Source organism: Muntiacus reevesi, chromosome 4, assembly GCF_963930625.1.
Source record: "Muntiacus reevesi chromosome 4, mMunRee1.1, whole genome shotgun sequence".
In the NCBI taxonomy this organism is placed as follows: domain Eukaryota; kingdom Metazoa; phylum Chordata; class Mammalia; order Artiodactyla; family Cervidae; genus Muntiacus; species Muntiacus reevesi.
This window is the reverse complement of record NC_089252.1, coordinates 113,089,063-113,115,754: the sequence shown is the minus strand read 5'-3', so window position 1 is coordinate 113,115,754 and position 26,692 is coordinate 113,089,063. Positions and strand designations below refer to the sequence as shown.

The 26,692-nt window shown below is 49.1% G+C and overlaps 1 protein-coding gene across 1 annotated transcript in view; it reads right to left on the bottom strand.

Moving 5' to 3' along the window:
- HRH1 (histamine receptor H1) overlaps nucleotides 1-26,692 on the bottom strand; it is a 96,363-nt gene that overhangs the window by 32,821 nt on the left and 36,850 nt on the right. The window lies entirely within an intron of this gene.

The following is a 26,692-nucleotide window of genomic DNA, read 5'->3' as shown; positions in this document are numbered from 1 at the left end:
ACAGCACGGTACCCCTGTACCCAGAAATCTCACCATAACTAATAGGTATCTTAGGGATGTGATAACCCATTCAAGGTTATTTACAGGTAACACCCGGTAGAAATAAAAACACCTAATACATCCGGCATCCTTGTAGAAGGGTTGTGAGGAGCCAAAAGGCAATGCCAAGGGATTTACTGCTTTACTGACTGCTTTACCTCTGCCCCCAAAAGGGGACCGGAAATCAGATTTTATCTTAGTTCGATGGTTGCAGTAACTGGTTTCTCTTCTTGCAGGGAGAAAAAAATGCTTCCACATCCTTATTCTGCTTCTCCCCACCCTTCCCGTGTTTTGCAGTCCCCAAAGTTTAGGAAGCATGTCTAACCAGTCCCTGAACTTTCTTCCTCTGCTTCTTCACTCTCATGGCTCCGTCTTTTGCACCATCATTCCACAAACTCTGTACCGACCTGCTCAGAACCTGTCTAGCCCAGAGTCCGGGCTCAAATGCCAACCCTGTGAGAAGCCTTTCCTGATTCCAGCCACCGGGGTGGAGTTACTGCCACATCTCAACATGATGGCCCTTTGCAAACCTCTTTCATTTTCTTTAGAACCTTCCATCTTACTTTGATGGTCTAAGTAAGAAGAGTCTAAGGTAGGTCAAAATTTACTGAGGACTTTGAGTGTGCTGGTGACCACGCAAGGCACTAACAGACACTGTCTCCTTTAATATGTAAACCCCCATGACAATGTTCATTTCACAGGCCTGGTCACTGAGGCTCAGAACGCTAAGGAGCCTCAGGTCACACAGCTAGTAAGGAACAGAGGCAGGCATTCATTCATTCAATCAGCCAATCATTACTTATTAAGGGCCTACAATGCACTTAACATGTACTAGATGTTGGGAAAACAGCAGTAACCGACTCACATCTCCTATCTACAGGGAGCTATCATTCTCGTGGGGAGAGACAGATTAAAAAAAAAAAAACAAAGGAAATAAATAAATACTATATAAAGACTTCCCAGGTGGAACAGTTATAAACAGTCCACCTGCCAATGCAGGAGATGCAGCTTCGATCTCTGGGTCGGGAAGATCCCCTGGAGAAGGAAACAGCAACTCACTCCAGTATTCTAGCCTGGGCAATCCCATGGACAGAGGAGCCTACAGTCCAAGGGGTCGCAGAGCGTCAGACACGACTGAGCAAGTTATCTCTACACCAACATCTAAGCACACACGCACAACAGGGCAAACACTACACATGCTCGGAGGAAAACAGGGGGTTAGTGATGGCTGGGGTGAATGCTGCTTTATTCAGGATGGTCAGGGTAATGTGGTAACTTCCGAGCAGAGACCTAAAGGAAGTGAGGGAAAGAGACCCACAGAGATCTGGAGGAAAGAGCGTTACAGGAGGAAGAAGCAGCCTGTGCAAAAGTCCTGGGGTGGATACACCCTTGACGTGTTCAATAAACATGAGAGGTTACTACGGAGGTTAGTACGGCAGGGAGGTTAGCATGGCTGGTGCTGAATGAGAGGCAGAGGAAGTTATGGAGAGGTGACCGGGATTAGATCACCAATGGCCTTGCTGATGCGGGAGGGACTCTGGCTCTGACTGCAAGCCACATGGGAAGCCAGTGGAGAACGGTTCCAGGAACACATGCTGTAATGACTATGATACAGAACAGATGGATGAATGTCGTTCAGTCACTAAGCCATGTCCGACTTTGTAACCCCGTGGATTGTAGCTCGCCAGGCTTCCCTGCCCTTCACTATCTCCCAGAATTTCTTCAAACTCAAGCCCATTGGGTTGATGATGCCATCCAACCATCTCGACCTCTGTCGTCCCCTTCTCCTCCTACCCTCAATCTTTCCCAGCATCGGGATCTTTTCCAATGAGTCAGGTCTTCGCATCAGGTGGCCAAAGTATTGGAGCTTCAGCTTCGGCATCAGCCCTTCCGATGAATATTCAGGGTTGATTTCCTTAAGGATGGACTGGTTTGATCTCCTTGCTGTCCAAGGGACTCTCAAGAGTCTTCTCCAGTGCCACAGTTCAAAAGCATCAATTCTTCAGCGCAGGGATGCATGAATGAATGTCAAAAGGTACTTGGAAATGTTTTCTCATTAAAACTAGCAGGATGGCAGCCAGACAGTCTGAAAGCAGTCCCGGAAAGAGCAGATCTGAGCTAACAAGGATGGGTGCTGATTAAGAGGAGCATGACAGTCCCCTCTGTTGCCAGGAGTCTATGTGGCTACACCACAGCCCAGGACTGGGCTCTGTGATGGCCCCAGTAAATCCTCTGGCTGAATTCAGTAAAAAGTAAATTTCCAAGTCCTGTCCCAGGGGAGGTTTCAGCCTCTCCCTGAAAATGTGTCCTTTTCTCATAAGAGGCAGTGAGAAAAAAGCCAACTTCTGTGATGACTCACCAGAGAGAAATGACAATTGTGTCCAGGCTGGAAAGAATCCACTGGAAAGTGACAGCTCCAGAATACATATATCAGGCTTTTCTTTTTTTCTTCTCATTTGAAGGATGGCAGAGCCTTCTCACACACACTTCCTCACAGCATGAGGATATTGGAGCTTCAATTTCAGCATCAGTGCTTCAAATGGGTATTTGGGGTTGATTTTCTTTAGGATGGACTGGTTGGATCTCCTTGCTGTCCAAGGGACTCTCAAGGACAATCCAGACTGCAAATATTCTTCTGATCAGTGCCTCCACCCAGCTGTGTGTGGGTGCGTGCAAAGTCGCTTCAGTCATGTCTGATTCTTTGCAACCCTGGGGACTCTCGCCCACCAGGCTCCTCTGTCCATGGGATTCTCCAGGCAAGAACACTGGAGTTGTTGCCTTGCCCTCCTCCCGGCGATCTTCCCGACAGGGATCGAACCCACATCTCTTTGGTAGGTGGGTTCCTTGCCACTAGCCCCACCTGGGAAATCCCCCTATTCATCCACTGCCCCCTGACTTTGCAGTGCACGTGAACCACGGGAGAGCTTGTTGAAGGCAGATTCCAGGGGCCTGCATGTAGCAGGTCAGGGACAGGGCTGGAAGCTGCGTTTTAAATAAGGAATCCCAACCCTCTTACACTGTTGGTGGGAATGCAAACTAGTACAGCCACTATGGAAAACAGTGTGGAGATTTCTTAAAAAACTGGAAATAGAACTGCCATATGACCCATCAATACCACTTCTGGGCATACACACTGAGGAAACCAGATCTGAAAGAGACACGTGCACCCCAATGTTCATCGCAGCACTGTTTATAATAGCCAGGTCATGGAAGCAACCTAGATGCCCATCAGCAGACGAATGAATAAGGAAGCTGTGGTACATATATACCATGGAATATTACTCAGCCATTAAAAAGAATTCATTTGAATCAGTTCTAATGAGATGGATGAAACTGGAGCCCATTATATAGAGTGAAGTAAGCCAGAAAGATAAAGAACATTACAGCATACTAACACATATATATGGAATTTAGAACGATGGTAACGATAACCCTATATGCAAAACAGAAAAAGAGACACAGATGTACAGAACAGACTTTTGGACTCTGGGGGAGAAGGCGAGGGTGGGACGTTTCAAGAGAACAGCATCAAAACATGTATATTATCTATAGCGAAACAGATCACCAGCCCAGGTGGGATGCATGAGACAAGTGCTCGGGCCTGGTGCACTGGGAAGACCCAGAGGGATGGGATGGAGAGGGAGGTGGGAGGGGGGATCGGGATGGGGAATACGTGTAACTCCATGGCTGATTCATGTCAATGTATGACAAAACCCACTTCAATATTGTAAAGTAATTAACCTCCAACTAATAAAAATAAATGAAAAAAAAAATAAGGAATCCCAAATAATTCTGCCACTGGTGGTCTAAGAATCACCACCCTAAACAACAGAGGTAGCGCCGAAAACCCAATCTTTCTGCATCTAAGCTTATAGGACATACGGGCCTCCAATCCTTCCCGGACCATGAACAGCTCACTTGGGCTCCTGGCAGGGCTGTGAACCCTTCTGGGCAAATCAGAACAGAAGAGAACCCTGAAATCCCAGTCCGTGCCGATGTCCACCTAAATCCTCTGCATGCATCACCCTAACATGAGCTGCCCTGGGCTTGCTCTCTGGTAATGCCCAGCAAAGCCCGAGTCCTGGGCTTTGCGGCTGCCCCGAGTGCAGCCAGGACTAGAGAGGCTGCCAGACCTTGCTGTGATCATGGATGATAACAAAAGGCCAAGCTGTGATGATGAAATCCTGCTTCATTTCTCAATTTGTCACATTTACATGCTGACAATAGGCACTCCGCTAACAGCTGGAAATATTAAAAGAGCTCGGCCTGCACTGTTAACATTCACTGGAGTAGGAGCCCAGATCCAGCGCCTGGCTGCACCCCTTCCACATGGCTCAAAACGCTGCTCTGAGGGCCCTGTGACCTGCTTCCCTGGGGCCCAACATTGCTAACCAAAGTCATCCTATGGCGCATGCCACCTCGTTCCACTCTGCTCAGATGCCGGCTTCCTTGTTGTGCGTGCTAAGTGGCTTCAGTCGTGTCCGGCTCTTTGCGACCTCTTGGACTGTAGCCCACCAGGGGCCTCTGTCACTGGAGTGGATTGCCATGCCCTCCTCCAGGGGATCTTCCCCACCCAGGGATCAAGCCTGAATGTATTACATTGGCAGGCAGATTCTTTACCGCCACCTGGGAAGCCTTTTTTGTCTGTTTTAAATCATCAGTCCCCAACCTTTTGGACACCAGGGACCGGTTTTGTGGAAGACAATTTTCCATGGACTTGAGTGGTGGTGGGGAGGATGGCTTCAGGTTGATTCAAGCTGTTTCCATTTATTGCACACTTTATGTCTATTTTGTGGCAATCTCAGGCTCTTTAGCCTTGACTTTAAGGTTAGGGTTCACGCCCCTGTGAGAGTCTAATGCCACCACTGATCTAACAGGAGGCAGAGCTGATAGTAATACAGGCGATGGGGAGCGGCTATAAACACAGATGAATGCCAATCCGTGGCTCCAGGGGTTAGTGACCCCTGGTGTAAATAATTCCCCTCCCCGACCCCTCTCTTGTGATTTCTAAACTCTTCGCCTGCTTGGCTTTCCTTCATGGCACTCAGCGCTCACGCGGTGGCTCCTGACTCACCCCGCTTCCCACTCCTGCCCAGCACGGGGAAGCAGTTAGAGCTGATCAAGGGTTCACTCGTAGAGACGCTCCTCCGTTTTTGTGCCTCTTCTCACAACTACTCTAGGAGCGAGGGCTTTGGGTTATTCTTCCTCTATTTTATAGATGAAGAAATCAAGGCTCAGAGAGGTCAAGAGTCTTGTCCAAGGTCACACAGCAGGTAAGTGGAGAAGCTCAGACTCCAGGTCAGGTCTGTCTGATTCTCAAACCCATGACCCCAAACCTCTAGTTAGTTCTGACTTGGCCTGGCCTTTGACGCTCAGCATGATCTGGCCTCTTTGGAAGAAAAGCTATGACAAATCTAGACATCATATTAAAAAGCAGAGACATCACTTCGCCAACAAAGGTCCATCTAGTCAAAGCTATGGTTTTTTCGGCAGTCATGTATGGACATGAGGGTTGGACCATAAAGAAGGCTGAGGGCCAAAGAATTGATGCTTTTGAATTGTGGTGCTGGAGAAGACGCTTGAGAGTCCCTTGGACTGCAAGGAGATCCAACCAGTCCATCCTAAAAGAGATCAGTCCTAGGTGTTCACTGGAAGGACTGATGCTGAAGCTGGAGCTCCAATACTTTGGCCACCTGATGCGAAGAGCTGACTCATCTGAAAAGACCCTGATGCTGGGAAAGATTGAGGGCAGGAGGAGAAGGGGACGACAGAGGATGACATGGTTGGATGGCATCACCGACTCAATGGACATGAATGTGAGCACACACCAGGAGACAGTGAAGGACAGGGAAGCCTGGCGAGCTGCAGTGCATGGGGTTGCAGAGTCGGATACGACTGAGCGACTGAACAATAACCAGGACCTGGCTTCCCCCCATCCTTCCTGCCTCCCCTCCCATGGTGCTCCCTGCCCACCCTCCATCCCTGCTCCCTAAACTCCAGTGCACCCCAGTACCTCACACCTGCAAGCCACTGCATCTGCCACTCCTTCCTCGCCTTCCGCTGCAAGACTGCAGAGACTTCCATGCTTCCTTCAACTCGCAGGGCAAGTGTTCGCTCCTCTGAGGGCCCTGCTTCCCTTGACTCTGCCCTGGGAAGACAAAGGTCTTCTCCATACTCTCATTCACTCGCCTGAGTTCCCTCCACCACCCCACTTCCTCCTGCTCTGTCATCGTCTGTCCCTTCCTACTTGTGTGTGCTCCTGGAGGATAAAGACAGTTGTCTCTCTGGGTTCTGGGCACAGAGGCTGGCACACAGCAGGCATTTGGGAGCCGCAGAGCAGCTTAACTAGAGGGCTTACAAAGAAGGTCAGGAGTCAGACAGACATGGTCGGAGCTCCAGTTCTTCCCTCTACCTGCTGTGTGTCCTTGGACAAGTCACTCCACTTCTCTGAGCCTCAGTTTCTCCATAAGTAAACTTGTTGTGAGAATCCGACAACGTAATTAAAGGTAAAGAGCTCGCTGCAAATATTAGCTATAAGTATGATGATGCCAGTTGAATCATTTACTTAGAAATAATTGCACCTGGCCACAGGTGGCGGGGCCACAGACTAAGAGATGGTGGGAGGAGGGGGTGAGTCAGGTGACAGAAGGAAGGCCAGGCTGGAAGGCCAATTTTGACATCCAAAATGGGGAAACAGCCAGCCCACAGGTGGCTACCCATGCAAAGAAACAGGTATTGGGTGTACCCGCGCCTCACAGACAGGTGGACCACAGCGCAGAGCATCCAGGACCTGGAGAAAGTCTAAGTCCATGACAGCAACAATAGAGATCTCTGAACCTAGGGTCTGGGGTTAGAACTCTCCGCACGGAATCTGGGGAACCGGCAGAACCAATGAAAATGCCCAACATGAATGGACTGGGTGTTTACCAAGCGCTTTCCAAGCATTATCTCATTTCATCTTCACAGCAGTCTCATAAGCTGATGCTATCAGCGTTTCACTTCACAGAGGAGGAAACCGAGGCCCAGAGAGGTTAAGAAACTTGCCCAAAGACACACAGCTCGTGAGTGGAAGAGCGGGATTTGAACCCAGGTGGTCTGCTTCCAGAGAACTGCCTCAGCCCCGCCTGGCCCACATCAGGAGGTGGAGGTCATGGGGGCCAGAGGGGAGGAGGGTTGCAGGAGCCCAGAACTGGGTGACCCCTACATCAGGGGCCATGAGACCGGAGCGGTTTCTGCACTGTGTTCTACCTGGGGTGGGTTATCTTGCTGCACAGGAAGCGCTTCCCCTCAGAGCCCGGCCAAAGGCAGCTTGGTGGGTTCCAGCATGTACACTTCCCTACCCTCAGACCTACCAACAGAGCAGGGAGAAGCTAAAAGTCCTACTTCACCAGTGAAAATGCCTCCAAATTGCCTTCTTTGTGAACGGTACAAATTTGCATCTTAATGAGACTTAATGGAATACAATGACCAGACCTCAAGTTTTCTCTCTCTGATTCTAGCAAGGATGCCACTGAGACAGGCCAGAGGCTAAAACCTGTGGCTGAGGACAGCCTGGCTGGGTTCTCCCTGTGGGAAATCTCACACCTGGAAAAGGGTGGGGGGGTTCGAGGTGCTGGGCAGGGGTCTGGCAGCTTTGTGGGTCCAGGCCGGAGCTGGGGAGCCGGGGAGGTCTGGGCTGTGGATGGGGGATGCCTGGCTCCACCTCTGACCAGCGGTGTGATCTGCGCTCTGTGACCCTCAGTTTTCCCATGTGTAAACGGGATGGGTGGCTCGGGGGAGCAGATGAGATCACATGCATGACCGTTTGGCGCAAGGCGTGTTCTCTTTCTCCGGGCCCTCTTCTCCACACGCACCTCTGAAACCTTGGAAAACTCTAAGCTCCTTCTTGCTTCAAGGGCTTTGAAGTGCTGTTCCCTCTGCTCAGATGACCTGGCCCCTCCCTCTGCCTGAGTAACACCTACTCACGCTTCCCATCTCAGCTGAAACACCGCCTCTTCCAGCAAGCCTTCCCCAGCCTAGACTAAACTCTTCTAACAAGATTTACCTGCAAGGTGATGTCATCAGGGCCCCTCCCCTCCGGGAACACTTTCATTGTGTGCTCCATGGTATCTCCAGCTCCAGGCTCAGGGCTCATCCCGTGGTAGGTCCTTAATTCATACTCGTGTAAATGGATGAATGGGCCCATCTTGTGGAGCCTCAGTAAATGCACCTGTCAAATGGGAATCATGACCCCCCCCCCCCACGGTGTTGTGAAATGATTAAATGATTTCTGGCATGCAGTAGGTCCTCGAGAGACCATCTACCTCCCTCCCACCCCCATTCCCTCTGATCAAGGAAGAGGCAGAACAGGAGTGGAGCTGGCTGCAAGAGTGGCCTGGCCCTCAGAGGGCAGGCGGGGAGCCCTGGGGGCTGACACTGCTAACGATCAGGCTGCTAAAAACTTAGACATGATTTGGTTAACTGGTTCCCAAACAAAGGCTCTTTTTTAATCTTTCCTGCATGAAATAATTCCATCCACCACCAAAGTCCATGGATTAAGAGAGACTCCACTTTCCCAGCTTTGAATGACGCCAAGGCACACTTGGTATGTTCCATCACACTCAGAGCCAAGCCGCCAAGCGGAGGCAAATCCAGCAGAAATGGAGGAGGCCTGGGCAACAGGTAAATGATTTCCTTTGACTTGCCGAAATGTTAACAACAGTCCTGGAGGCTGAACCCTGGGGCCCCTGTTTACAACCGCCACGTGACTACATGATGGGGAAACGTTTCTGCTTTTATTTTTCCAGGCTGGACAAGCTCCCTGCGGGCAGCTCAGCGGGCTCAGGACAAAGTCTAGGTAGGAGAGCTTTCTTCCCCAGGTGGTTCCCTCTCTTGGTAACAGTGGCGGCCTGGTGACATCTTCAATTTGCAGATGGCCCTTAACCGACAGAGCCTGAGGTTGCATTGATTTTTTTTTTTTAAGCCTGTTTTTCAGAGGCCCGAATCACACATTAGGTCATTACAAGCCTTTGGAGACATTCCCGTCCTGTCCCCAATCTTGGAAAACCCCACCCCCACCCCGGCAAAGTACCCTGGACCCTGCCTCCTCCTGCGGGCTCCACTCCGCTCCCACGTGGAATTCCACCCTCCCCTGCCCTCCACCACCTCCCCGCCCACCTGCCTGGTCTGTGATGGGCTTTAGTTGCTAAGTCATGTCTGACCGTTTGCAACCCTCTGGACTGTAGCCCGCCAGGCTCCTCTGTCCATGGGATTCTCACGGCAAGAACACTGGAGTGGGTTGCCATGTCCTCCTCCAGGGAGTCTTCCTCACCCAGGGATCGAACCCACGTCTCCTGGGTCTCCTGCACTGGCGGGTGGGTCTTTTACCACTAGCACCATCTGGGGTGGGGGGAGGCCCTCAGTATACAATGCTGGCAAGTTATGGAGCCTCTTTGAGCTGGAGATCTAGCCCAGCCTTCCCATTTTACAGACAAAGAAGCTGAGCCTCAGAGCCAGGAGACGATTCCTCAGCCAGACGGCTGCTTTAGCAGAGACCTCCTCTCCCTTATGTGCTGGGAAGTAGCAATATTAATATTAATCTACTCCAGAGAAGGCAATGGCAACCCACTCCAGTGTTCTTGCCTGGAGAATCCCAGGGATGGGGGAGCCTGGTGGGCTGCCGTCTATGGGATCGCACAGGGTCGGACACCACTGAAGCGACTTCGCAGCAGCATCTTTCTGAAGAAGGAATTCATAGGGCCTGGACTCCATCTCAGGCCTCTCTGTGCTGATCGTGCTCGGCCACCTCTCCAGTGGACTCTGAACTCTCTGCTTAGTGACTGTGGGAACGACAATGGGAAGATAAGACCCCCTCTGGACAGGGGAACCTTGAAGATCACATCCAGGTTACTCATCACCTAAGAGAAAACAGACACTAATCACCCCTGCCTCCGGACACTATCTATCAGAATGTAAGCACAGGCTTATCGGTTATTAACTGTTTGGAATGTAACTGCGGGCTTATTGATTATTGACTGTTTGAACACACTGTTTGAATGATGGGGTTATTGTAGTTGTATTTACCCTTCCTTTGTTTATGTAAGTCTCAAGGGAATTGGGGTGGTGGTTTTGGACACGTACACATCGTACAGATGGAGTATAAAAGATTTTCACAAATGCTGGTCGGGGTCCTTGGCTAAGAGGAGACTCTGCCTTGGGCCCGCCGGTGTAATAAACTGCACTCCACTATCTGCATTGTCCTTCTGAGTGAGTCTGTTTCCCGAAAAGCTTGGCTATAACATTTCCACTTCAAGTCCAATGCTTTTTTAAGCACCTACTATGTGCAAGGTACAACACGGGGCTACAGAAATGATGAGCGTCCACAAACCACAGGGAGAGAAGATGCAAGCAGGGACCATGGAGACACAGACAGAAGAACCCAGAGGAGGGAGAAGAAGTCTTTGTGGAGAAGCGGCACCCGAGCTTTGCACAAAGAGCTCACGGACCGTCTGCGCCGGAGCTGGAGCCCACATCCCTGCCGCGTTGTCCACCTGCTCTCAGACGACCCTGTCCCTCCAACACGCAGTGTAACTGTTAGGTTGACTTTAGGCTAAAAGGGACAGAAAACCCCAACTCACTTGGCTGACGTGATAAGGAAGCGTCTTCTCCCTCTAACAAGAAGTCCTGAGTCAGGACAGCTCTGGGGTTGGTGAGTTCCGCTCTTCGAGGATGTCATCAAGGACTCCTTTGCCACCTTTCAGCTCTGCTGTGCTCAGCATCTCTAAGGGGTGTGCTCAGATCACTTCCTGGTTATGAGACAGCTGCTTAGGCCTGGAGGTCACACCCAGGCATGACAACATCCTGCTCTCTGAGTTTCTTTCCTAAGATCAAGGAATCTTTCCTAGAAACACATGGACCCCAGCCCCACCAACTTTCTGAATGTTTCAAGCCCTAATGTCTCACTACTGAGTGAATCACCAACAATGCGGGTAGATTTCCCAGGAGTGGCTGAGTTAAGAACAGGGTCACCTTCCCTGAGGGTTAGTTACTCAAATAAAATGAGAGTTCTGCTTGCGAGGAACCAGAGGGCTGACTCCCAGTTGTGCCTACGACACTTACTGACCACAATGACTGTGTGTTGGGTTGCTTATCTGGGGAACATCAGAAACGGAACAAACAATGGTGGTGAACTGCATGCAGGTCTGCAGCCAGGCACTGTCTTGGATCCGCAGCTGCACCTAACAATTATGCCTGGGTCCCTGCCATGGGCCTGGCTCCGTGCTGGGCAGGGAGGAATGTGATGGGCTAGAGAGATAGTCCTGTGCCCAGGAGGGGAACAGACAGGTGAACGGGCAGTTACCACGCAGCATGACCAGTGCTATGGTGGCGAACGGGACAGTCACGGATGCTGGGGAAGTGGCTCACTCTGCCCAAGACTGGAAGGGTGTAAGCAGAGAAGGCTTCCTGGAGGAGGCATAGTCCAAACCGTGATCTGAAGGAAAAGTGAGAGTTACCGAGGCAGGAAAACGTGGGGGAAGGGGTGGGCACTGAAGGCGGAGGGAAGAGCGTATGCAAAGGCCCGGAGGTGAATGACTGTGAGTATCCCCTAGGGCTGGTGGTATGTTTCACGAATAAGCACAAGATCTGAGTCAAAGAGATCAGCATTGGAATTCTGGAGTCACCACTAAGCGGCAACAGGACTGCAGGCAAGCTGCTAAGACTTTACTGCCTGAACTATTTCAGAGGTAATAATATCAAAACATCTCACAGTGTGGGTGTGAGGCTCAAATGAGGTCTTGCCTTTATAACGATCACACCGCAGTCCAGTACTGCAATTATCTTATTACGAGGCTTGGGTCCTACAGTGAAGAACTGATAGCAGGGGCTGAGCTCCTCCCCATTCAGCAGAGGCGGGTGGGGGGCTGACCTTCTCCCCGGGACTCTCGGGCAGGTGGCCTGAGCTTGCGCCACCGCATAGGTGGCCACCAGCCATATGTGCCTGGGGAGACCTTGACTGGCGTGGGTCTGAGTTGAAATCTGCTGTAAGCGAAGAGGATACGCTGAAGTTTGAAGAATGGATCCTTGCTCCCTGGCCACATTGTAAAATGGCTCATTCAAATTTCTTTATGTTGATTACGTGCTGAAATGATAATATTGGGAGTATACTGAGTTCGATGAAATATGCTGTTGAGATGAATGGCACGCGTTTCTTTTTCCTTTTTAAAATGTGGCTACCAGGGAGGCTTCCCAGGTGGCACTGGTGGTAAAGAGCCCGCCTGCCAGTGCAGGAGACTTAAGGGACACAGGTTCGATTCCTGGGTCAGGAAGGTCCCCTGGAGGAGGCCACAGAAACCCACTCCAGTATTCTTGCCTGGAGAATCCCATGGACAGAGGAGCCCAGCAGGCTTCAGTTCAGAGGGTCACAGAGTCGGACACAACTGAAGCAACTCAGCATGCAGCACTAGATGTTTGCAATCACATTTGTGGTTCGAGCATATTTCTACAATATTAGATGGTGCTGGACTGAGCATGACATCCCACTGCAAATGTAAAGAAACAGAAAAGCAGACCCATTCAGCGACTCCAGGGAGCTCACTCAGTGTCGCTCATGTGGATCTACTCCTCACCCCACTCGGCTCTCCTGCTTTTGAATCTCCAGACTGTCTTCCGACGGACCTATCTTCTCCCAGGCTACCCGCTTCCTCTTTGCTTAATGAGCCCTATTTCTTGGAACTGTTGACAAGTGATGCTCCCGACAGAGCAGGAAGGAGGGCAGAGGTGTAGAAAGAGCCGATGGCTATTGTGTGGGAAGGGAACTGAGCGCTGAAGTCACGTGGGCTCTGCAGTCAGCCCAGGGGTGGGAGGTGAGTACGCGTGCTGGGTCTAACCCGACCATGGACACACAAGGGCCCTAAACAAGCACGAACACCCATGGGTCCAGGACACAGTGTCCAGGGCTCCTTGGCGGCTACTGCGTCACCACTATCTGTCTGGGGACATCTCCAGGGGCAAGTCTCAGATGCCTGGGACTCAACCCACCTGAGCTGTCTCATCACCTGTCACAAATTCAGCCGACCCCTTGGTCTTCTCAGATTAATCTGCATTTCCAAAGGGGCTCTCCTCCTGGGGACATCCTCTCCCCATCCCACCCCTTCTACCCCCCACTTCCCTCACCCCCTTCCACCCCCAATAAGCCCCCCACCACTATAGGGCAGGATGGAAGTGTGGGAGAGTTAACCAATCCAGCAGCAGTGATGCTCAACCGGCTTCCTGAGACCAGCCTCAGGTGTGGTCCCCAGTGGCTCGGGGGGTCCCCAGGAGGGCCAAGGCTCTACTGCCTGCAGCAGTAATCTGTGCGTTCACACCTTTCATCAGTATCCTTTCCCACTCAGCTCCCTCATCATCCCCTTACTCCCAATCCTCACCTCAAGGTCTGCTCTGGGAGCAGTGCAAACTAAGTTGTCATCTTTCCCCCCGAAACTGCTCCTCGTCCCTGGATTGTCCTGCCCTCCTCTCAGACGCTGTGGCATCTGGAAAACAGGTCAACTTTGATTTCTGTCCCCATCTCACCCACCACGTTCCAACTTTCTCTAAGTGCTGCCCATCCTCCCTAAATGCTTCTCAATTCCATCCACTTTGCTGGATCACTTTGCCGCTGCTTCTGGGTCACCTCACCATCATCTCTCTAGACTTCTGAATTCCTGTGGCAAGCCTCAAATCCATCCAGATCTGCCAGGCCCAGGCCCGTGTATCCAAACACCTCCTGGACCCCTCCTCCCGTAGGGCCCCTCATGGCTGGCATCTCCCAACCTCCTCCGAGGCACCTATGTCTATGACTGGTGCCCGCCCACCAGCCACACACCTATCAAGCAGGAAGTCCTCCCCAGGCAATTTCTTTCTGCATCATCCTGCTTCTGCCTGTGAAGTTCTTGCATATCAATCCTCTCTTTTTTCCCCGTCCCTGTCTTGCTTCAGGCGGCAGGAATGCTATGATTCTCTCCTAACTGGTCTGCCCTCCTCCCGTCTTGCCCTCTCTCACCCCTTCTCTTTGTTGTTGTTAGAGGGATTGTCCAAAGACACCATCGGACCATGCCAGCATCCAGGTCCACTCCTCACTGCTCCCCACGTCCCAAAGGGCAAACTCTGTCTTTGACATGAAAGACCCCTTACAGTTTGGTTCCAAAAACCTCAACTCCCACATCTATCCCCAGAATCCATGACTGCAACCACCCCAGTCCATTTGTACCCTTTCTTGCCTTGGGCTCCATGGCCATTAGGGGTCGACCTAGAGGTGGCATCTCCCCTGAAAGCTCTGTCAGTGGTAGGAAGCCCCCACTCCCCTCTCCTCCACCCCAGAGAATGCCACCTCCACCAGCCACCTGCACATTCACCCCAGAAGCCAAGCAAAACCAGATGTCCAATACAGAATGGCAACTGTTAGCATAATAAGAGACAGGCCTCCAAGTCATTCATCTACTTTTGTCCTCCCATTCCTTCATTAAATAAAATCCTGGTAGCAGGACAGAATGTGAATTAGATCTGAGGGGGAAATGTTCGGCGCGTGAGGAACTGGAAAGGGAGGGTGGGGAGTGGAAGCTGGTTTGGGTGGCACTTTGTGAGGCGGGCAGCGAGCAAGCACTGTGGGCATGCAAGGCGGAGGGTGTGCAAGGCGGATGGGGCATGTGAGGTGGTGGGGTGTGTGAAGAGGATGTGCAAGATGGAAGAATGTGCATGGTGGAGATGGTACAAGGTAGATAGGGTGTGCAAGGCAGAGGGTGTGCGGGAACAGGAAGCCTGAGGGCACAGGGGACCAACCGCAGCTCTCAGGACCTACAGCTTTGCAGAAGCGTGGATCTTGGGTCCCCCCGGGGTCCCTGGGCTACAGATAGAAGAGGCTGCAGGTAGTGAAGGAGGGGAACGACCGAGGGTCCTGAGAGGCATCTGGGTAAGTGAGGCTTCAGCTACAGAGTGGGATAAACGATGCTGAAAGGCAAGCAGACGCAGAGCAGCATCTCCATTTTCCAGGCACATCATGAAGTCTGGAGTTGAGAACTCACCTGCAACCACCAGCTAATAAAGGCAGAGCAAGGGGTTTCCAGTCACCTGTCCAATGTGGTCCCTAGGGGCTAACCCTGCAGGGTTAGAACTGTGCAGATATGAGGGAAGCTGTCAAGGAGCAGTCTTTTTCTAAATTAATTTTGTGGATGCAGGTTGTGACCCCACAACATAAACACGTACTGTAATACTTTTAAAGATGATCTTCAAAGGGCACTCATATGGTGATACCCAGCAATTACAACTGTGAAATCATACTTTCCAGAAATGATGACTAAATTGGGTCGCATTTCTTTATTTTTTATCGAATCCACCGGGTGACTGCTATAAACATCCAAACTAGCATTGAGGTCATTTTCAGATAATGTGCCTTTCCCAGACAGTACTTTTTGTTCAAAACAAAATAATTTATACAGCATCCTATAAAATGAAAGGTTTTGTATGGAACTTTCCTGGGGCATAATTTTAGGGAGAAAAATCCTTGCCTATACCATGCCAGGCCTGTACCCAGCCCTCGGGTCATGCAGGGTCCCAGCTTCTGGAAGCTCATGGTGCAGAAGACAATCAGTGAGAGATGGAAAGAAGTCAAGGGAGATTATAGGAATGTATAAAAGTGTCTTAATCCAGTGCTTCTCAAACTTTAATTGCACGTGAGTCACATGGTAAACTACAGATTCTCCAGACTTCTCTGGTACTCCAGTGTTAAGAATTCACCTTGAAATGCAGGAGACACAGGATCGATCCCCGGTCAGAGAACTAAGATCCCACATGTCTTGGAGCAATGACGCCCGTGTGCCACAACTAGACAGAGTCCGTGCAGCTCAACGAAAAATCTTTCTACAAAGATCCCACGTGCTATCACTGAATCCCAATGCAGCCAAGTAAATAAATAAATTTTTTAAAACGAGTTAGGCTTTAAAAACAAAAATACAGATTCTCAATGAGTAGGACTGAGGTCAAGTCCGAGATTTTGCATTTTTAACCAGTTCCCCAGGTGATGCCGATGCTGCTGGTCCGTGGACCACACTTTGAGTAGCTGAATGGCTGCTTGTGATTTGGGATATAATTCCCTATAAGTGAAGTCACTCAGTCATATCCAACTCTTTGTGACCCCGTGGACTGTAGCCCACCAGGCTCCTCCATCCATGGGATTCTCCAGGCTAGAATACTGGAGTGGGTTGCCATTTCCTTCTCCAATAATTCCCTATAACAGCATCATATTTGGTTTCCAAAAGGGCAGCGTCTCAAACATAATACATGGGTCGATAGCCTCACCGACTCAATGGACATGAATCTGAGCAAACTCTGGGAGATAGTAGACAGAGGAGCCTCCTGTGCTACAGTCCATGGGGTCACAGAGCGGCAGATGTGACTTAGCAACTGAACAGTAACAACAATAGTGAAAATCAAAAGCTCTGAAAGGCTGGGAGACATCTCTCCAAGACATGATGAGGCTCCAGCTGCTGTTCCTGAGGTGTGCCGACTGTGTGCTAGGAGCGTGAACAAAGTTTCCACCCTGCAGGCGTGAGCAGCTGAATGGAGGCAGACAAGTGAAAATCAAAGGCTCAGCATACACACAAATGTAAACGCGCATCTGGGACACGGGCTGTGAGAGTCTGTAAGGGAGCGTGACCTGGCTGGGGAGGCTGGGGACGGGGGAGGAGAGAAGAGCAAAGGCCTGGCGGAGGGTCGAGGGGACCCGGATGAGGCTGGGCAGAGGGGTGAGGCCCGTACGCAGGGGCTGACCACGCAGGACTTCGAGAAGTTTCACCTTCACGCTAAGAGTCTGAAGTGTCTTACCGAGGAGGAAGAATGAAATCAGATCTGCATTGCGAAAAGATCGCTCTGGCTGCAGCGGAGGATGGGCCCCTCTCCTGGGAGGCACAGGGCCTGATAGAGATAGCATTTAGCCTCTCTCTGGGTAGCAGAAAACTCTCAAGCTGCCGACGGCCGCTTTCTGCCCCACGGATGCTGGAAGCAGGACAGTCGGTCTGCTCAGACCCCCGGGAATGAATCGGACACCCAGAAAGTAACTGGGGTCTTGCGGAGGAGGAGGGGGGAGCTGGGTCTCTGCTGTACTCCGGCCCCTGGTTCCAGCCCTTCCTAAAGGCTCCTCTGCAACCCTGCCCCCATTTCTTGGGCTGTCTCTGTATCCTTATGAAGAGTTCACTGGTTGAGGAGGCTTCTGTTCCTTGCAGCCCTGAGAGTCCCAGAGAGCTCAGCAGCATACTTGCCCTGAGGCTTTCAAGTGCAAGAGCACCACCCAGGTTGCAGCAGTGCCCCAGGATTGGAGTCTCCAGACACCCCATAATTCGAGCCAGTGACACTGTAAAGTCACTAAGTTCTGAAGAATGCACGCAGGTTCCTGAGCTCCGGCAGGAACTCACTGCGCTGCGGTGGTGGGAGTTACAGCCAGGCCAGGAGCGGGAAGATGGGGGCAAGGGGCGGTCAAGGGACCACACGGTAGAAATGGTCCCGGTGGAAGCACAGCTGGGCTTTGAAGGTCCACCTCCGGCCCCGTCCAGCCAGCCCCATTCAAAGCTGTTTAGGGTTTCTCCTCACATCGGAGGCTTGGGTTTGGTTTACAAGGGACGGAGATGAACTGTGAATCTTTTCAAAAGGAACAACAAACTTGCAGGAAGCTTCGAGCTCCGGGAACCACTCGTTACAGGGTTCTGCTCTCGTTGGTGACGGGGAGGAGACTCAGGATCTGAAAGATCCCTCTTGAAAAGAAAACGTTTTGAAGGAATGTCAAACCGACCTTTGAAAGCTACCAAGATGTCTTGTTAATCGGGAAATTGATTTCTTTATCTCGAACACGGGGTAATTCTCCTCTTGACACGACGTCTTGAGGATTAAATATGGACATTCGGGGTATCCTAAAGTATGCTGTGGGCTTCCCAGGTGGTGTGAGTGGTAAAGAACCCGCCTGCCAATGCAGGAGACATGAGACTCAACTTCGATCCCTGGGTTGGGAAGATCCTCTGGAGAAGGACATGGCAACCCACTCCAGTATTCTTGCCTGGAGACCCCAGGGACAGAGGAGCCTGGTGGGTTGCAGTCCATCGGGTCACAAAGAATTGGCCATGACTGACGCCACTTAGCACATAGCAGAACAAAGTATGCTGTGAACATAAATGCTGGTAAATACAGTGATTCTTCCCTTTTTTGTCTCACGCAAAGAAAATTGCTGTTTTAATGCTTATGCACATATTTTAAGGCATATTAGGAAAAAAAAGCACCTCAAGCCCATAGTTTCATGGCTAGTATTGCTCAGGATGAGGCATAATTTGAAAAATGAGCTGAGGATAAACAACAAGGTCTTGTTGTAAAGCACAGGTAACTGTAATCAAAATCCTGTGAGAAACCATAATGGAAAGGAATATGAAAAGAATATATGTGCATAATGAGTCACTTTGCTGTGCAGAAAAAGTTAACACAATATTGTAAATCAAGTATTCTGCTGCCTCTAAGTCGCTCAGTTGTGTCGGACTCTTTGTGACCCCCAAGAACTGTAGCCTACCAGGTTCCCATGCTGCTCTGTCCGTGGGATTCTCCAGGCAAGAATAACTGGAGTGGGTTGCCATGCCCTCCTTCAGGGGATTTTCCTGACCCAGGGATTGAACCCGTGTCTCTTACATCTCCTGCATTGGCAGGCGGGTTCTTTACCACTAGCGTCACCAACTATACTTCGACAAAATTTTAAAAGTTACTAGAAAATGTCATCAGGCAGCTTATAAGTTTCCCACCTAACTTTCTAAAATAAAAAATACTATATGCTGGCAGAAAGAAGTGAGTGGACTTAGAAAGTATTGGGTTGGCCAAAGATGTTCTGTAACATCTTATGGAACATTTTGGCCAACGCAACAGCTGAGTAAAGAGTAGTGCAGTAAGTATATTAGTAAGGCCAGGGTTGTAAAATTCAAGGACACCAAGATGAAGGGAAGGCAAGCATCTGGCACAGAACCTCGTATAGACCAGGAGCCCCAGTGTGACAGCCACCATTTCACAGGTACCTAGCCATCGCTAATCCTTATAACTGGCAGGGAGGAATTATCCTTCCTATTTTAGAGTTGATAATGGGAGGCTTGGAGAAATGAGGACACTTGCCAGATGCAGACAACTAGAGTGCACCAAGGTTGGGAGAGTTGAACGTAGGTCTGCTTACCTTCAGCTCCCAGTTTCCCTAACTGCAACACATCACCCTTAACAATACATCATTTTCTCTCTCCTCTAGAAAGCACAGCGTCTTTCAGAAGAGACCTCATAAAACCCCCAGGTTCGGGGCCGAGTCTATTTTCCCCCAACCCATCTACTTACACTACGTATCTGTTTGCTTTTGTGCTTGGGCAACTGAGAGTTGGACCATAAAGAAGGCTGAGCACAATGAAGATTGATGCTTTCAAACTGTGGTGCTGGAGAAGACTACTGAGAGTCCTTTGGACAGCAAGGAGATCAAACCAGTCAGTCCTCAAGGAAATCAGCCCTGAATATTCATTCGAAGGACTGATGATGAAGGTGAAGCTCCAATACTTTGGCCACGAATTGTGACGAGCCAACTCACTGGAAAAGCCCCTGATGCTGGGAAAGACTGAGGGCAGGAGGAGAAGGTGGTGGCAGAGGATGAGATGGTTGGAGTCTGAGCAAACTTTGGGAGACAGTGAAGGACAGGAAGGCCTAGCGTGCTGCAGTCCACGGGGTCGCAAAGAGTCCACATGACTTGAGGGGCTGAACAACAACAACAAACTTCCACTGAACCAACAAACTTTAAGACCAGCCCTTCCTTCCACGTGACCGACCTACTGCCCCACCCTTAGCAGGCCCGGGGGAGCCTAGCCTGGATCCACTTGGCCTGGGGCAGCGTGTGACGGCTGTCTTTCCTCACTATTGGGTGGGGAGAGCTCAAGTCCGCGTGAGGACCAGGGAAGGGAACAGAGCCTTGCGTTCTGGTCTAACTGTGTTCACCTGGGGTCCAGGGGGTCCAGGTGTGTTGGTGGAGTCACGGTTGTAGAACGACACTCCGTTCAGTGTCCTCTGGGCACTTATGTCCCCCTGGGGGTGTGCAGGGCATGAGTGGGTGTTCCTGGGCCACTGACTAAACGCCACGTGAATGACACCCTTCTACCCACATCTGCAATTTCCCAGAGGTTCCCACAAGGCACCAGAGACACTCCTGCCTTTCTCCCTACACACATTCACTCTAGAGGCACAAGCTTCCTGACTGTCTCTCCTCCAATTACATGGGTTCTCACTGTTCTCACTCCCTTAGTGGCCATTTTTCACAAAGGGGTGCACATGTGTTTAAATTATTGTCATAATATCATTCCATCTGAGTAGTTAACTTCTGCTTCAGCAAAACAACAAGCTGTTACACATCCTGGACCACTGAGGTCCCTGAGAATTGCCCACAATCCATCTACTGCTGCCCGGGATCCCATTAGGGTCCTGACTGATGTGGACGGAGCCCTGTGTCCCCAGCACTATTTTAAGACCATCGTACGCATTAGCTGACTTCTTCTTGAGGTACTATTACCTTCCCATTTTACAGATGAAGAGATCAAGTCTCAGAAGGGTTGAATGGCTGGATTATGAGTGCAGAGCCACGCCTATCACCACCGGGCTGGTCTATGGTCAAGAGTGCATCTCCTGAATCTGGAAGGATCATAGGTTTATCTGAGAGTAAAGAGATCTGGGCTGCAGTTACACAGAGTGGTGTGACCTTGGACAATTTACTCCACCTCGCTGAGACTTCCTCATCTGTGCACGGGGGACAAGGCCTGCTCTGCTCACTCAGAGGGTTCCTGTGAAGATCAGAAGAGGTAACTAATGGGAAAATACTTGGTTTTTGGCAAATGCATGCTGAGTCCAAGGCGGTCACGCCTTCAGGATGCATTAGGATCTTAGGAGCAGATACATTTTCTTCAGTAGGCTCCTGCCCAAAGCCCAGTGTTTGAGGTATGGCTGTGAGGAGCACCGGGAATGCACCGAGAGATCTGAATCAGGACACTTCCCATCTCTGGGCTTCGCCCTCCTCGATCCAAAAGTGAGGGCGTCTCAGAGGCAGTCCCTTCCTAGTGTTTAACAATGTTGACCCTGTTTGTGGGTTAAAATACTCGTGAAACAGGGAATGGCTTATATTAGGAATTATTCTTGCTGGTGGGAGCAAAACACTAGCAATGTGCCTGACAGATATTAATGATGTGTACACATGCAACTGATAAACAACCTATAAAATGGCATTTCTGTCTCCCAAACATCAGCATTCTGATGGGGGATCTTGAGCCTGGATGTTCCTTCTCATCGGAAACTATGGACCTCGCCTTTTTCCCATGAGCCCAGACTCCAACCTTCCCCTTGCAGAATACATTTTCTTGTCTAAGCTCTCTTGAACTTGAAGCTAGTTTAGGAGGAGGTAGCAACCTTGAAGTCACACAGACCTGAGGTTGAACCATGATCTTGCAACTTACTAGCTGCTTAACACTGGGCAAGACTCTCTGAATGCTTCCTTGTCTGAGAAATGGACATGGTAACAGCTCTCTTAAAGGGTGGCAGTGAGGATTAAATGAAACAAAACAAGTTAAGTCCCTGGGCATATAGTAGGCATTCAATAAACAGTAGCTCTTATTACTGAGGGCTGGGACTGTATTAGTCAGCCTAGGCTAGGTTATGCTGTGAAAAAAAAAAAAAAAAAACACACCCAAATCTCAGAGGTATAACAGCAAAAGTTAATTTCTTCCTCATGCTAAATGGGGAAGTCCTGGTCAGCAGGGGATTCTGTTCCACGTGGTGACTCCGGGAGGCAGGATGAAGAGGCTCTGTAATCTGATACACAGCTGATTAACACCACATGGGATGCGAATGCCAAAGGATCTTCAGTAGCCAATGCAGTGCTATGGACTTGACCACCTGAACTAGGTACTGGCGGTGATGGGCTGCCGGGGGTTGGGAAATGTAGGGGAGTGCATGGAATATAGATGACATGGAGCCAAACTTTATGCAACACGGAGCCAAATTTTGTTGACCTTCACTTCTCCCACAGTGCTTCAGTTCAGCTCAGTCACTCAGTCATGTCCAACTCCCTGAGACCCCATGGACCGAAGCACACCAGGCCTCCCATCCATCACCAACTCCCGGAGTTTACTCAAACTCATGTCCACTGAGTCGGTGATGCCATCCAACCATCTCATCCTCTATCATCCCCTTCTCCTGCCACCCTTAATCTTTCCCAGCATCAGGGTCTTTTCCAATGAGTCAGTTCACATCAGGTGGCCAAAGTATTGGAGTTTCAACTTCAGCATCAGTGCTTCCAATGAATATTCAGGATTGATCTCCTTTAGAATGGACTGGTTGGATCTTCTTGCAGTCCAAGGGACTCTCAAGAGTCTTCTCCAACACCACAGTTCAAAAGCATCAATTTTTCAGTGCTCAGCTTTCTTTATAGTCCAACTCTCACATCCATACATGACTCCTGGAAAAACCAAAGCCTTGACTAGATGGACCTTTGTTGGCAAAGTAATGTCTCTGCTTTTTAATAGGTTGCCTAGGATGGTCATAACTTTTCTTCCAAGGAGTAAGCGTCTTTTGATTTCATGGCTGCAGTCACCATCTGCAGTGATTTTCGAGCTCCCCAAAATAAAGTCTGTCACTGTTTCCACTGTTTAGCCCACAGTGCTAAGCACAATGTTATTAGAGAAAGTAAGACATGAGTCAAAAAGAAGTCATCTCTGATGATGTAATAATTTTCTAACTGAAAGAATGTTCTCTCTTTTTCTTTCCATTTTAATCAGATGTTTGTTATTTTCATCATGCAGTTTATCACTGAGACCAGTATTTCAGAAGTTTTATAAATAATGCTCATTGTGAGGAAGTTGGCCAATACCCTTTGAATTAAGAGGAAATCCCAGATCATGTGTAGGCCATGAGTTTGCACTGGGGAGGAGGAAGAAAGAGAACTGGTAAGGAAAAGATAACAAGTTACTGGCATCTCTTCATACTTCCAACCCTCCTCAGGAACCTTAAGTCACCCTGGGGGTAGGTAGGTGGTTCCAGGCATGGAAGTCAGCGCAAGGAAGCAGTATGACTTGCCCGTGGACCTCAAACAAGTCAAGGGCAGATCAACGTCCCTCCCAAACCTAGACAGTGTATTAAAAAGCAAAGACATCACTTTGCTGACAAAGGTCCGTTTAGTCAAAGCTATGGTTTTTCCAGTAGTCATGTATGGATATGAGAGTTGCACCAGAAAGAAGGCTGAGTGTTGAAGAATTGATGCTTTCGAACTGTGGTGTTGGAGAAGGCTCTGAGAGTCTCTTGGACAGCAAGAAGATTAAACCACTCAATCCTAAAGAAATCAACCCTGAACATTCATTGGAAGGACTGATGCTGAAGCTTAAGCTCCAATACTCTGGCCACCTGATGTGAAGAGCTGACTCATTGGAAAAGACCCTGATGCTGGGAAAGATTGAGGTCAGGAAGAGAAGTGGATGACAGAGGATGGGATGGTGGGATGGTATCACTGAGTCAGTGGAAATGAGTTTGAGCAAATTCTGGGAGACGGTGAAGGACAGGGAAGCCTGGAGTGCTGCAGTCCATGGGGTCACAAGGAGTCGGACATGACTGAGTGATCAAACAACAATATTCCTCCCACACTTCCTCTTCTTCCCAGACCCTGGCATTCTGCAAAGTCCTCCTTCCTGTCCTACATTCACTGAAATTATTGTTGAGTCAGGACAACATGTGGGTCCATCTACACAAGAGAATTCCTGAGTGCTGCTGTTGAGTGCACCTCACCCCCGATTCTGGATGGAGAAAGCAGAGCTCAGGAAAGATCCTTTCCCATGCAAGGAATGGCCCGTCGCTGGGCTCCCTTCTGGACTCCCAGATGTGCTCTGGTCCTGGTTCCGCCGCCACATCACTGGGTGACCTTGGACTGGATGCTCCTCTCGGGGCCTCCCTTTATTCATCCATAAACTCCTTCAACAAGCAGGCAGTGCAGGCTGGGAGGAGGGCTGGGGGACAGGTAGGTGACTAAGCCATGAACTTGCTCTCCAAGCAGAGGAGTGGGGCGAGCAGGGGTCGGGAGAGCGGCCTGTGCCGGCAGGCCAGGCGTAGACAACACGGGGGGTGGAGGCCGGTGACTGGGGGGCTGTGGACAGCTCGCGTTCACGCTACGACCAAAGGGGCCAGCTGCCTCTCAGCTCCGACATGCTCGCCAAGTGGGAACGTGGGTCCGGTGTTGGCAAAATCTCTTGATTTTTTTTTTTTTTTAAGAGAAGCAGGAAAGATAAAATTATATATGAAATGTGAGCAGGCTAACCAAATCAGCTTCATCTGTTGCCTGGCTGAAGCCCATGGCACATCCATTTGCAACTCCTAATGGATGTCAGTGAGAGGACTTTATGAGACTATAAGGTGATACGATCCTATTTGACCTGATTATTTTCCATACGATCAGGCTTTAAAAAAAAAATGCATTGTTTTATTCTAATAAGAAAAGTATTGCTACAGAAAGTTGAAAGCAGATATATTCTTTAATTATTCCTAATCCATTCCCCCAAAGTTAACATTTTGATGTATATTTTGGTATATTTCCTACCAGCCTTATATCTATGCATAAATTATGTAAATAACATTATATGTGTGTATATGTTTATGTACGTGTGTATGTATGTATATGCTTTCCAGGTGGCATTAATGGTAAAGAATATGCCTGCCAATGCAAGAGATTTAAGAGACGCAGGTTCAATCCCTGGGTCAGGAAGATCTCCTGGAGAAGGAAATGGCAACCTGCTCTAGTGTTCCTGCCTGGAGAATCCCATGGAAAGAGGAGCCTGGCAGGGTAATATGTAACATTATATAAACAAAATGTGTAACATGAATCTCTTCTAAAATTAGGGGGACACTATTTTGGCTGTTTGACTTTGCATCCACTATTTTTTACTTAACATGACATTGTGTCATTATATATTCTGGAAAAACATGACTTCTAATAGCTATATAAAAATTCTATAATACAGATTTACCATAATGTATACATTTGACTTACACCTGAACATTTGAAGGAGGTTCTAATTTTTAAAATATATATTAATAAAGGAATTGCAATGAACATTCTTATATAAAAATATCTGTTCATGTATCTGATTATTTCTTTAGGATAAATTTCCACAAGTGGAATTCTAGGATCTAAACGCATTAACATATTTAAGGTTGTTGATATATATACTTAATTGCTTTTCATAAAAGCTATATTACTTATGTTTTCATTATATTCTTAATGACATTGCATACTGTCATTTTAAAAACTGAATGTTAATTTGATGAAGCTAAGTGATATTTCATGGTGATTCTAATTTTACCAGTGAAGTTTGAGCTATTTTCCCCCCAAATGTTTCCTGGCCTTCGGTATTTCTTTTCTGAGTTGTCCTAATGCTCTTTCAAAGAACCATTTCCTATATCATATGCAGGAAAACTTTGCATCATATATTTGTATAACAGTAAAAAAATGAGATGAAATCTAAATGTCCAGCAACATGAAAATATTAAGTCAACAAAGGCACAAGTAATTGATGGAATATTATGCAGTTATTATAATGTGAAGCTATAGAAGCTTTAACATTGTGGGAAAACACTCATGACATATGTTAAATGAAAAAGAACAGCTATAAAACTAAATGTGTACCACGTTCCATGTTAACAACCACATAAAAATTCCAATTATAGTAGGAGTTGTGTTTAAGGGTTGGGATCTCTGAAGACATTCTTATTTTTTTGCTTCTATGTTTCAAATGTTTTGTAATTCTGTTGCATAATGTTTTCTGGTTAAGAGAAAAAATACTTGAAAGACATATTTTCAGTTGTCTTTCCAAATGTGTCTTCCCAGTTTCTTAGGTCTCCCTCTGTACTCCTTTTAAAAACGTCCTTATTTGTGCCACAGGAGATGGACCACTTTTGATTTACTTAAATAAATCTGCTGGCACTGCAGTCAGCAGGGAAAAAGACAGTCTGTCATCATCAGCAAGCAGGGCTCACAGTGATGACCCTGAAGGTGGGCTATTCCAGGTCTTTGGGTTGCTTCCATCCCCACTCCACACCTCTGAGGCTTGGGAAGAAGGAAAGTCTGGAGCTGCATTAGACCTGAGGGGCCTCCAGTAAACGGTGGGGGAGGAGGAGGGAAGAAATAGGCCGCTCCCATCAGAAAGGGGAGGAAGCCCTCCAGACCTCCAGGGTTAGGAATCAGCCACGTGAGACCAAGACAGGCACGTTTGACAGATGGCAAAACGGAAGCACAGAGAGAAGAATTTCAGTCATCAGGAGAAGCAGACTGGGTCTGTGGGATGCCCAGAGAAACCTTAAATAACAACAGCATCATTACTATCACTACTGCTGCTTGAGTACCGGACTCCGTTCCGAGCAGGGTCCCTTTGGATGGCCGCGCTGATCCTCACAATGGCCCGGCGAGGCGGCAGTGCTGGGACTCAGGGCTCCACTGTAGCAGAAGAGGAGACTCAGGTGCAGTGAGGGGGAAGGGAAGGGATATGTTCAGCCCCTCTTACGTGGCAAGTGCTTCTGTGTTGCTTGGTTTATTATTTATTTGGACATGCAGTAAATCGATTTATGCACA